Genomic DNA, 13,387 nt, shown 5'->3' with positions numbered 1-13,387 from the left:
CCGACCGAGACTCGAACTCGGCACCTTTGCCTTTCGCGAGCAAGTGCTCTACCATCTGAGCTACCGAAGCCCGACTCACGCCCGGTACTCACAGTTTTACTTCTGCCAGTATCTCGCCTCCTACTTTCCAAACTTTACAGAAGCTCTCCTGCGAACTTTTTTTAACATTTTGTAGATTTGAAACTTCCTGGCAGATTAAAACTGTGTGCTCGACCGAGACTCGAACTCGGGACCTTTGCCTTCCGCGGGCAAGTGCTCTACCACTGAGCTACCGAAGCTCGACTCACGCCTGGTACACACAGCTTTACTTCTGCCAGTACCTCGTAGGAGACGAGGTACTGGCAGAAGTAAAGCTGTGAGTACCGGGGGTGAGTCGTGCTTCGGTAGCTCAGTTGGTAGAGCACTTGCCCGCGCAAGGCAAAGGTCCCGAGTTCGAGTCTCGGTCGAGCACACAGTTTTAATGTGCCAGGAAGTTTCATATCAGCGCACACTCCGCTGCAGAGTGAAAATCTCATTCTGGAAACATCCCCCAGGCTGTGGCTAAGCCATGTCTCCGCAATATCCTTTCTTTCAGGAGTGCTAGTTCTGCAAGGTTCGCAGGAGAGTTTCTGTAAAGTTTGGAAGGTAGGAGACGAGGTACTGGCAGAAGTAAAGCTCTGAGTACCGGCCGTGAGTCGTGCTTCGGTAGCTCAGATGGTAGAGTATTTGCCCGCGAAAGGCAAAGGTCCCGAGTTCGAGTCTCGGTCGGGCACACAGTTTTAATCCGGCAGGAAGTTTCATATCAGCGCACACTCCGCTGCAGAGTGAAAATCTCATTTTGTAGATTTACTGCGATCTAAATATGGTGTGATGGAAACCCTGGGGCGTCAACAGAGTGGTTCAACAAACGGATATCAGTTTACAATCATGTTAGCGAAATATTTCCTATGAATTGCGGGTGCAAAGCATATTATAGCTATCAGTGTATGTATGAAAATGCAATTTGAAGAAAACACATTATAAATCGCTTCTAGTGTCCTCATACACGAGTTTGGTGTTGCTACCACATGTACATGAATTCATTTATCGAACATAAATGCAGATGTGCTACTAACATTATAATAGACCAATGAAATGTGGCAGAGGAGCGCTGAGAATTCAGATAGAATCTTTTCGGCTAACATAAACATCTACGAACGTATGAAGCCCTAAGCAGAAGACATGTCTGTATTCAGGGAAGTGGTACTGTCATAACTGGCTCAGTTTGCTCTTCTTCAGACCTACTAGTAAATGGTGGGAAAGGGGGGGGGGGGGGAAGAGAGATATATCTTGAATTTTTCATTTTTTTAAAAATCATTTTTGTATCTATATCGGCAAATCTTGCGTCTAAGTCATCGAATTTTGTTCTTATATCCTGATTTTATGTCAGAATCGATTCTTATAAAGGATTATTTGATTATTTTATTTATTTCCTACAGATTTTCACAGGACCGTCTTTTCACTACAATTGCTTCTCCCTACATGAGACATCGTGTCCTAATTCAGCAGGTAGTACGAGAGTCACAGTTGTATATATTTGACAGTCATTGCAGCGAACGATTTGGGTGTTGTACCACCAACACAAATCCTAGTAGAAATACAATGCTTCCACACACTGATTTTTTCCATTAAATTGATTTCTTTTGATTTTCATTTTTTATTCCAGAGGTATTGTAAAGGATTTCGTAGGGAACTCCAAATCTGGCTATTGTTAATATACCATCTCAATAGTTGACACCATGATAAGTGAGCCCATTTGCCTAAATACACGACAGTAATGTATCAAGTGTGAACTTAACAGTATGCTGGGGATATTGTACTTGTGTCATCAATAAGGACAGAAAAAAACACTAGATGATTCTACTCTGTCTCTCATTGAAACTCTTAAGCTATATCTTAGAAGGAAATGTGCACATAACGCTGATGGAGGCAGTGTTATGACACTTATTGAAATAGGAAAAATGCAACAGAAAAATAGCGTGCCAAACATCACTCATTCACTTCTTGGTTTGACAGACTCCAGTGATGATTGGGACCGCTACTACATTTTTCCATTTTTTGGTGAAATCAACGAGTTTAGCACTGGAAAACATTTCCAGTAGTCTAAACCGCTGTTGTTCCAGTTACAAGTAACAACAAACCGCATAGCCGAATTCCTATGATCATACCTTATAGTTTGACAGAAATAGCTTTTCCCCCTTATACCTGCAAGTGTCGGAAATAGTTCACTATGTGGCAGTGTAATCCTTTAATTAATGGTGCAGTACAGTATTTTGAAAATTTTGTAGAATTTGTGGAAGGAGTTACCTCACAGTTACAAGGCTCAGAGCTTTGCACAGGACTTGTAAGCAATCTTAGAAATGTGGTCATGGTTTCTTCAAGACGACACTTGAATTCGAAGTGGTTTGCTGCTAGAGGATGCAGATGGTCATTACAGCGACGGCGCTCGGATATGACATACACTGCACCCTGCATGACGGATCAGCACATGCTAGTGAAGCAATGCTACAGCGTATTCTTGCGAGTTTTCAGTGGTATACGTCATGCCATGTTTCCATAAATCCTGTGGACCATGGATTTAGAGCTTACGTCCAGTATACCATCAGATGCTTTCAGATAACATTAATTCGATGCCTAAGACATCAACGTGAGTGTTCCACAAACCACTGTAGCAAGTTTTGAAATTTTATACTGCAGACAGTTATAAAGAGACTTGTGCACGTTGTCTTCTGTTCGTCATGGATGGTGAGGTTAAGAACTGCCATAAGAGAATGTGTGAAACGTCTGCGCAGGTGGACTTTGGGAAATTCGTCAAGTATGCTAGTTTTTGGTTTATTAAACTACACTCCTGGAAATGGAAAAAAGAACACATTGACACCGGTGTGTCAGACCCACCATACTTGCTCTGGACACTGCGAGAGGACTGTACAAGCATTGATCACACGCACGGCACAGCGGACACACCTGGAATCGCGGTGTTGGCCGTCGAATGGCGCTAGCTGCGCAGCATTTGTGCACCGCCGCCGTCAGTGTCAGCCAGTTTGCCGTGGCATACGGAGCTCCATCGCAGTCTTTAACACTGGTAGCATGCCGCGACAGCGTGGACGTGAACTGTATGTGCAGTTGACAGACTTTGAGCGAGGGCGTATAGTGGGCATGCGGGAGGCTGGGTGGACGTACCGCCGAATTGCTCAACACGTGGGGCGTGAGGTCTCCACAGTACATCGATGTTGTCGCCAGTGGTCGGCGGAAGGTGCACGTGCCCGTCGACCTGGGACCGGACCGCAGCGACACACGGATGCACGCCAAGACCGTAGGATCCTACGCAGTGCCGTAGCGGACCGCACCGCCACTTCCCAGCAAATTAGGGACACTGTTGCTCCTGGGGTATCGGCGAGGACCATTCGCAACCGTCTCCGTGAAGCTGGGCTACGGTCCCGCACACCGTTAGGCCGTCTTCCGCTCACGCCCCAACATCGTGCAGCCCGCCTCCAGTGGTGTCGCGACAGGCGTGAATGGAGAGACGAATGGAGACGTGTCGTCTTCAGCGATGAGAGTCGCTTCTGCCTTGGTGCCAATAATGGTCGTATGCGTGTTTGGTGCCGTGCAGGTGAGCGCCACAATCAGGACTGCATACGACCGAGGCCCACAGGGCCAACACCCGGCATCATGGTGTGGGGAGCGATCTCCTACACTGGCCGTACACCACTGGTGATCGTCGAGGGGACACTGAATAGTGCACGGTACATCCAAACCGTCATCGAACCCATCGTTCTACCATTCCTAGACCGGCAAGGGAACTTGCTGTTCCAACAGGACAATGCACGTCCGCATGTATCCCGTGCCACCCAACGTGCCCTAGAAGGTGTAAGTCAACTACCCTGGCCAGCAAGATCTCCGGATCTGTCCCCCATTGAGCATGTTTGGGACTGGATGAAGCGTCGTCTCACGCGGTCTGCACGTCCAGCACGAACGCTGGTCCAACTGAGGCGCCAGGTGGAAATGGCATGGCAAGCCGTTCCACAGGACTACATCCAGCATCTCTACGATCGTCTCCATGGGAGAATAGCAGCCTGCATTGCTGCCAAAGGTGGATATACACTGTACTAGTGCCGACGTTGTGCATGCTCTGTTGCCTGTGTCTATGTGCCTGTGGTTCTGTCAGTGTGATCATGTGATGTATCTGACCCCAGGAATGTGTCAATAAAGTTTCCCCTTCCTGGGACAATGAATTCACGGTGTTCTTATATCAATTTCCAGGAGTGTATTAGAAACATTTCCTGGTCACCGCTGACAGTATGTTTTTCAAGAATTTTTTAAGAAGGTTGTCAGTCGGCAAGCAAATCAGGAAGCATTGTCTTCATTCTTCGGCTGTGGGTCGATGGGGTTAGTTCTGACCAGAGAACCGCTTGGGCTGGACTGGTGTCTCACTGGTATTTCGATGTGCACTAGTTGGGGACTAAAAAATATGTTGAGATTCTGAGTGCTAGTGTACTTAGACTTGGTTATAGCTGCTAGTGATCCAACATTTTAACTGTACTGACTTGTGTTATTGTATAACAACTTAAACTTTAGGATTTTCTTGTAGTTCAACTGATATGAAACACGGTTCCATGCCTCAACTTTACATCCCTCACTGCATACGATCACTCTGCTTCCATTACATAAGCAATGATATCGGTTTCTTGTTTCTGTACTGGATTCTGTAGCAATCGGTGTGAGAGCACCATTTGGAATTAACCGTTTTTCATTTGAATAAGTCAATAATCAGGATTAATCCTTTGGATGTAACACATTATTCTGCAACCATGTTGCAACTTTTTACATTCAGTAAAGCTCGGGAGAGGACATGAATAACATCTGTGCAATTTCATCAAGTGGTAACTACATCTATGAGTTAAGTCCTTTATGGACTAGATTATGAAGACTGCGACTGTTATCCAGGAAGAAATTAATTTATATTTCTTTGTTGGTGACGATATGTAAAGTATTCATTACGTAACTCGATTTTTAACCATTATCTTCAGGTGGAAGGCGTATTTTAAATCGATGTTAATAGTACCTAGCAATGATAGGTATACACACGAGCATGTGAGGTGGCCACCTCACATACCTAGTTGCTCAATGAAAGAAAACACAGGCACAGAAACGTCCTCACACCAGCGATCACACACTTTTATGACGAATATACTTTGACTTTCACATCATATGCAACAACGTTGCAGAAATGATACATAAGTGTTGTAGTCCAATGCTGAATTGTAACTAAATAATGCTGTTAAGATAGTTCAATGTAAACTCTTAGGAAACTGTGAAGAAGCTGGAAGTGTGAAAGGTTACCGTTTTCGGACAATTTCATGACGAAGATATACCCACTTTCGCATCATGTATGACAATGTTGGAGAACTGATACAACAGTGCTATGATCCTGTGCTGAAATGTAACTAAATCATACTGTAAAGATAGTTTATTGTAACTTGTCATGAATATGTGAAGAAGCTGAATGTGAGCAAGGCTGCCAGTCTGGTAACATGTAGATTTTGTTAAGTAGAATTTTTCTCCAGTAATTTCCACTGCATGGAAAGCTTCTTCCATTTTCATTGCCCTATGAAACAATCATTCGTTGCATGACTGAATAAGAGGTTGTGGATGAACTTCAAAGGTATAATGCAGGATCAACAATTCACAATCCACTTGTAATGCTGCATTTGTGTTTTTGAAAAGATATGTTATACCTGGAGACGACGAAGCTTCACACTTTAACTGGTGTCACTGTTGTAATCATATTGCTTTTCATTTTTTACTATAGAGATTTTGTACAGGCGTACATAGGGAACTCCCATTACTGGGTATTGTTAATACACCAGCTCACAAGCTGACACGATAGTAAGTGAGCTCATTTGCCTAAATGCACGCCAGTAGCGTATCAGGTGTGAATTTAACAGTATGCTGTGGATATCGTACTAATGTCAACAAAAAGGACACCAATTTCCTTTTATTGGAGTATGGCTGTGTTGGGGTACAGATTCAGAAGAAATAATTTTAACAACTTTTTTTATATATTTTATCTTTTTACCAGTGTACAATGATGACATTACTGTTTGGATTTTGTGTTCAGGAAAATTTGTCAGTGCTCTGTCTATGATGCTTCACATGTTAAATATTTGCTGTGTTACATGTATATGGCATTTGATATGGGAAAACTGAGTTTTTAAAGTACAATACTCAATGATGAACAATAGATTCAGATTATATAGCTGATGATTCATTAGAATAAGAACTTAACTATTAAATCCAACTATGACGCCTTTATTAGACAGTAATGCTTAGGTGTTTTGAAATTTATACGTATACATAATTTTATTCCATAAATAAACGTGATGATAACACACAATGCTATTGGGAAACACACTTTGCGTCTATTCTGCAATGAAATGCTTCGTAGGCTTAGACGAAATGAAGCTGAAAAATTATACTTCTATTTTCCATTTTAAATTTGAAGTCACAATAAGTAATCGCTTTACTAAATACAAAATGGTTACCATGAGTACAGACTACAGAAAATGTCAGTGTTAGACAAATTTTAAGAACATTATTACATTTTAATTGTCAGATTACTGAAACTGACGTTTACCATTAATTTCGAAGATCACAGTATTTACTCTCCAAGTTATCTATTAAATTAGTAAGAGATTTCACTGTGACTTACACGCTAGGAAGAAAATCCCAAGAACCATTGTGCTATGAAACAATAATTTATTGCATGACTCAATAAGACGTTGTGGATGAACTTCGAAGGTATGATACAGGATCAACCACTCACACTCCATTTGTCATGCTGCATATGTGTTTGTGAACAGATATGTCTTGCTGTTTCATGGTGGGTGTCTTGTAAAATCTAATATACAGGTGATTATGCTTCCTCAACCTTACAGGTTTTATTTAGCCTGCAACAACTGCAAACCAAGGGAAAGATTTCATACTCTTTGTCACTATGTGGGAACTGTTAATCGTACAAAAAAACTGATCAGGATTCGTTTATAAGAAATATAATAAACTTCAGTTTTGTACTGCGATACTTTTTTGCTGGAGGCCACGTTTCTCGAGTTATTCAAGAAAAACACTTTTGATGGTAACTTTGGTATGTTTTTCTTCAATAATACAAGAACTATGGCCTCTAGTGAAAAAGGGTCCTGCAAGACTACTAGTTTGAGTATAGCAAGCAAGAGCGTGGTTTTTGAAGGCGTTGTGGGTTGCATATAACTAGTAAGCACGCGTAGCTGGATCGGCATGCAAAATGTGAAACCAGGATTATATCTTTGTATACCTGTTAGATTGTTACGTGGAAAGTATCAGACACCCAGAAACAATAAGCAGGTATAAGCAGTTGGCCAACATATCAATAGTTGTAATAATTTATTCTCACCAGTGTACATATTCATTTAAGTTACACATGTGATTCGAAAATGAAGACACCTGTCTACTACGATCCAAGCACCATATTAAGTTGCGTGTGTATCCTCTTCGGCATTTACCTGTGCAATTACGACGAGATACGATACAATCGCAGCTGCTATCGATGAAACGTTGCTTAGATTAATGACAAATAGCCCGCAGGCAGTGAAGTGTGGACGTCGATGCAGCAACTGCTGCGAGAACAGTTGCAGCTGCGACCGCAGTTCAGCGTCCCTGGCAGTGTTGCGTGGTGGAGGCAGCAGGGTCTTGAGTACCAGGTCTGTGGTGCGACCAGCTTCACTCGCTACAGCACTGCAAGACCAAGTGATTGCCAGAATACTGCCTGCATGCACCAGAGCCCACATAGCAGTCACCATCGCCACAGCTTCCGTTCCCGGACCGTTAAAACCCTGTCATAAGAAACTGCATATAATTGACCGTTAATTATTACTCCTAACTGCTAAAATTTCAGGGACAGATAATTTGTGTAACCACTAAGCTGGTCTATTATAAAAGGACCGTGGGAATTCGCGAGTAAATAAAAGCTTAGCATTATATTTTCCTTTCTTTACGTTTGTGTTGTCCTACTTATCATCATTTCATCAGCATCGACGCGCAAGTCGCCGAAGTGACGTCAAATCGAAAGACTTGCACCAGGCGAACGGTCTACCCGACGGGAGGCCCTAGTCACTCGAATTTTTTTTTATTTGCAGTTAGGTCCATAAAGTGAGCCACTTGTCCGTCACCTAGGAAAGCTGGATGTGCGAGATGAGTATGCAAACTGCAGTGAGGAAGACTCGTCTCCAGTCATGTAGTTACCCTTGATGCACATCAGAGTTTCGATAAACACAATATAGGAATTATGTTAACTCTACCGAGAGTTTCTTTTCAGATCTTAGAGGCATGTGGTCAGAGTCTTATCTCGTCATTGATTTTCCAAAGCCTTCAATGCTTTAGGTGACTTTATCATAAGGTTTCTCATTTGTCAATGTATGTGTCGATTTTGCAATAGTAGCTGCAAGTGTGAATAAATTTTAAATGAGGTTTCTAGCATACTCGATCACATTCATCTGTCTTCGCTTTCAACATGACATCGATACACCAGATACATCACGTAATATTTGTATCCAGTCATTGAATCCCTTATGATTAATCTTTTAAGCGCTATCTAATATGTCTCTCTTTGTGATCTGTATGTGGAAAATACTCTTTGATTGACAAATAGCCGTTCGTAAGCTTATAGGCATTGCTATAAAAGCTTCTGCTTTAGTTTACATGGATACTATTTTACTATGGCAGTGAAATATTTTCTAAATATTATCGTTCTGATACCATAAACAATTGTAGTATTTTAAAGTAATTTATTGGCTGCACAAAATGACTAAGAATTTCCAACAACATACGTAGTTTTATCTGTGATTTACTTTGAAAATTTCATTTCCCTTGGAATCTCCTACGGCAGATTACTCGTGAAGGTTTTTTAGTGACTGGGTTATCTCGAAAAACTGTAAAAATATGTCTAACTGCGATTCAAAAAATGTCACTGAACATCCTTTACGTTGCAAGCAATTTTTTGTTCCTCTTTATAAAATTTTGTACCCACCACATGAATTTGTATTGCAAAGTATTCCACTGTGATACACTCTCAAAAGTTATGTCTTGATAATGTTGAGTAATTTAACTCTAGTGAAGAACCGTGTGAGGTGGCGCAAGTTGAAGAAATCCCAAATTTTGTTTGTAAATTGGTGATTGAAATCAGAATTTGGATATATTTGCAAGAGTGAAATAATCCTAAGATCCTAAAATCTCGTGTTCTGAGTGGTTTACCTCCTCAAGTGGCATACAATAACTAATTAATATATTCCACATCATAGAATAGGACAGTAACGTTTATAAGAATCCGACTGAGATATGTGCCATGTGTCATTGACCATGTTCTACAATCTTACCTTATATTTTAGAATGACAGAGAGTGTAAAGTTGATGTTTGTGACACAGTGAACGAGATGTGTAACCACACAGGTGAGGACCGGAAGGCCATATGCAACATTCACCAGCCCAGCAATATCACAAAGCTCGTCGTATATTTTACGCAGCAGCTGAACTTCTTCTGCATCACCGCTACACTGTAAAGAAAAATACTGTTATTCGACATCCTTAATTGATATCATTCTCCCTTAATCCATGTAATTACATAATAACAGTGATAGGTGCTACTGCGAGTATTCTATGGTATATGTCATTAACAAAATGATGGGAATGTACGAAAATAAAAATTTACTAAGTTATAGAAACTTAACCACAAGTTCAAATGCTAGTATGAACACTTTTGACTCATTCCAGACAGTTTTTCAGAATCAGCATACTGACTATACAATTCGCATTACAGCGATTGGAAACTCATCGACAATGCTACATTATATTTACATTTCTGATCTGTTAGGAAACTACGAGTTAAACATGTGGTAAATACATAACATATTAACTTATTATAAAGTCATATTTTTTATGTGTAACACAAATAATTAGCAGCCTCTTGTGTACATAGGGTCTGCAAATTTAGTTCACATAATCTTTGAAGTTAACGATTACCTAAATCATGGGCCAAAAACAATAATCAAGGAAGAGTCTGTGTCGTGAGATGGACTGTACTTCGTCCGAGTGACGTTGCCATTCAGACGGACAGTGATCCGTGTGTGTGTGTGTGTGTGTGTGTGTGTGTGTGTGTGTGTGTGTGCGGAAAGTAGGTTATCTGCCCTTTCTAAACGATTGTGTAGCATTTTTCCGTAGGAGAATTTTAATGTGCTAGATGACTGAAAGGAACATTCTAGACATAATAGGCCAAGCGAAAGCATGATCTGAATATATCTTCTGGGTATGACAACGCAAATAAGGAAAATGTTATTGGTGGTCCTACTGGTTCTGTTAATTTAAGTACGTGGGATTTGTCGATACTGAAGAAAGAAGACGTGGATCAATATAAAACAAGTTTGTTATGCTGACCAGAATATTAATCACTAGCTTAGGAAACATAACATCTTGTCATTTGCCTCATTTAACTTGAGGAAACTGAGAAAAAATCGTCTCTCGCTTGGCGGTCGCGCCAATCCACTATGTTTCAAATGATCAGATCATATTACACTGAGACCTATGAAGACCTATTCGGAAGCAATTACTGAATACTACAGAAACTCTTTGAGAGGTTCCACAAGTCTAAGTCGGAAAGTTACATCAATAAAAAGATTCCTACAAACTGGGGAATTAGTCAAGCGTAATTCTTGTAACGAAGAAAGATATGCCATAAAAGTTCATTGCAGGATTCTCTCGCTCTCCAGAAGGATGGGTGAAATATCACTCTTGTAATGGAATTTGCGCAGTATGCATCGAACATGAAGTCTGGTATGATTCAACTACGAAGATTACTAATAGCGCACGAGATATCCAGTCGAAGGGTCTCGTCCCCTTGTAGGACGTACAGGACCGTGTAAGATGGATTCGCTTCACTTTGCTAGTCTTGTACAAGAACAGCAAACTAAGCCATTCATTAGCTTTGACATCACGTCTCTTCACCAAGAGACACCAGTGCAAGTGGCGTAGTGAACATTAAGAATAATTGGACGGTGAGGCAATGACATCCCCCTCTCCAACCGTTAGTAGCTGAAAGAATAATGCAAGTATTCTATAAAATTGCCTTACGCTCCGCAAAATTCCAACCATACAGTTGGTTGCGATACGTGAACGACATACTTGTTATTTTGTCGTTGTGGAGAAACAGCTGGATAAATTTCATCAGCATATTCATATATTGCATAAGTACATGCAGTTCACGCTAGCATACGAAGGTAACGGTGCAATTCCAATCGCCGGCCGGAGTGGTCGAGCGGTTCTAGACGCTACAGTCTGGAGCCGCGCGATTGCTACGGTTGTAGGTTCGAATCCTCTCTCGGTCACGAATGTGTGTGATGTCCTTAGCCTGGTTAGGTTTAAGTAGTTCTAAGTTATAGGGGACTGATGACCTCCGAACTTAAGTCCCATAGTGCTCAGAGCCATTTGAACCATTTTCCAATTCCAGTCATGGACGCGGAGCTACTAACTGACAATTGGGTGACAAAATGTAGTGTAAACCTTACCACATCAACCGTTTCCATGCGATGAATCCCATCGTCATCCGTCGCAGAAATATTCTGTGTGACAAATGCTGATCGCTGAGATCACTGCGTCTGTGACGAAATCGAAACTTATATAGAACTATATAAGTCGATCTTCAACGAAAGATATAACACTAAGTCATAAGATGAGCAATTAAGATAAGTGTGAAGCCGTATACAGAAAATGAGGTAGGAAGAGCGCTATTAGTGGGGCTCTTACTCTACGTGGAGTATGTCGGAGACTACGAATGCCCTCTGTGTCACTCGGGAGTCATAAAACCATTATTTAGGAATGGCCAATGGGTCCAGGATTTGGTAGATTTCACTAAATATACAATAAGAACCCTCAAAGACACAGGTTTGTAAGAGGTTTCGGCGTAATTGCGATGCAGCCTAGATGGGGAAACCAGAAGAGCTGACAGCACCAGCAGAGCACAGCATCTGCACCATATTCGGTTAGGTCAGGACAACAATTTCGCACTACCAAAGTACCATTTCGATTACGGGCTGGGTATAAAGTTTCAGGCGTAGCAATTAATGCAAGACTATGGTGAATGCAGTGACGTACAGGTATGCCCACAGTAAAACTAATAGTGATATATATAGATGGAATCAACTATACATCTGTTTTTCATTTATTATTAACACTACAATTTTTAATGTGATCTGAGCAATAAGCTACACACGTTCCTCTGGTGAGCTCAGCATCAACAAAAACGAGAACAGCGACAGAAAGAGCATTATTAGTATAAGAATTTTGCACTACATCTAGGTTCATATCAAATAAACACTAACTGGAGCTACGAGCAATTAAATTCACGAATAATATTACTCCAACCGAATAAGATATCAAGACACTTATGAAACGGTTTAATTAAACTTATCGCCATTTCCAGTTTTGTAACAGGGTACACAAAGTGCTGCAGAAAGCATAGAACAGTAAGGAGCCAAAAAGCATCGGTTAAAAACTGTTACATAATAACTGGAGGAAATACAACGATTAAGAACGGGGCTTCTCTTGATAGGAAGTGAGATGATTCAAATGAGAATAGTTCAAATGGCTCTGAGCACTATGGGACTTAAGTTCTGAGGTCATCAGTCCTCTAGAACTTAGAACCACTTAAACCTAACTAACCTAAGGACATCACACACATCCATGCCCGAGGCAGGAATCGAACCTGCGACCGTAGCAGTCACGCGGTTCCGGACTGAAGCGCCTAGAACCGCTAGGCCACCACGGCCGGCAAATGAGAATAGTGCCATTATGTACACCTCCATACTGGAGCCTCAGTGATGGAGCACCATCACCATCACTAAGGCTCCAGTATGGAGGTATATATAGTGGCATTATTCTCATCACAAGGCACAAGGTTTCGCACACCTAACATGAAACAGGTTAGACTTACCAATGACAATTACTGCACCTTCTATATATAACAATTTAACACTGGTGCAGCCGCCCAGTACACAGATGCATTATTCATAATATAGGAAATGTAATCTGTCGGATGTCGCTTAGTAATTTATCCCACCCATGTTCCATAATAATACACATGCACAGAATAAACATAATATATTAACGATACCCGTAAATCTAATAAATTACAATCACGTTTTATCAACTCAGTCACAACATAGAGACATAGAATATCTAGCACAACAGCTGTCCATTAGAACGTACACTTGCACAAGATGCATATGTTTATACCACTTACATATAACCTTACAAGGAGGGCAGCAGTGATTACATTAAATTATTGAGCATT

General features: G+C 41.2%; 1 non-coding gene across 1 annotated transcript; it reads left to right on the top strand.

Moving 5' to 3' along the window:
• The first annotated feature begins 376 nt into the window (after positions 1–376).
• Positions 377–451, top strand: Trnaa-cgc. The gene has a single exon. It is a non-coding gene; the product is annotated as a tRNA-Ala (tRNA).
• Positions 452–13,387: the final 12,936 nt, after the last annotated feature.

This window comes from Schistocerca piceifrons, chromosome 4, assembly GCF_021461385.2.
Source record: "Schistocerca piceifrons isolate TAMUIC-IGC-003096 chromosome 4, iqSchPice1.1, whole genome shotgun sequence".
Taxonomy (NCBI): Eukaryota; Metazoa; Arthropoda; class Insecta; order Orthoptera; family Acrididae; genus Schistocerca; species Schistocerca piceifrons.
This window is presented reverse-complemented; position numbering and strand designations above follow the sequence as displayed.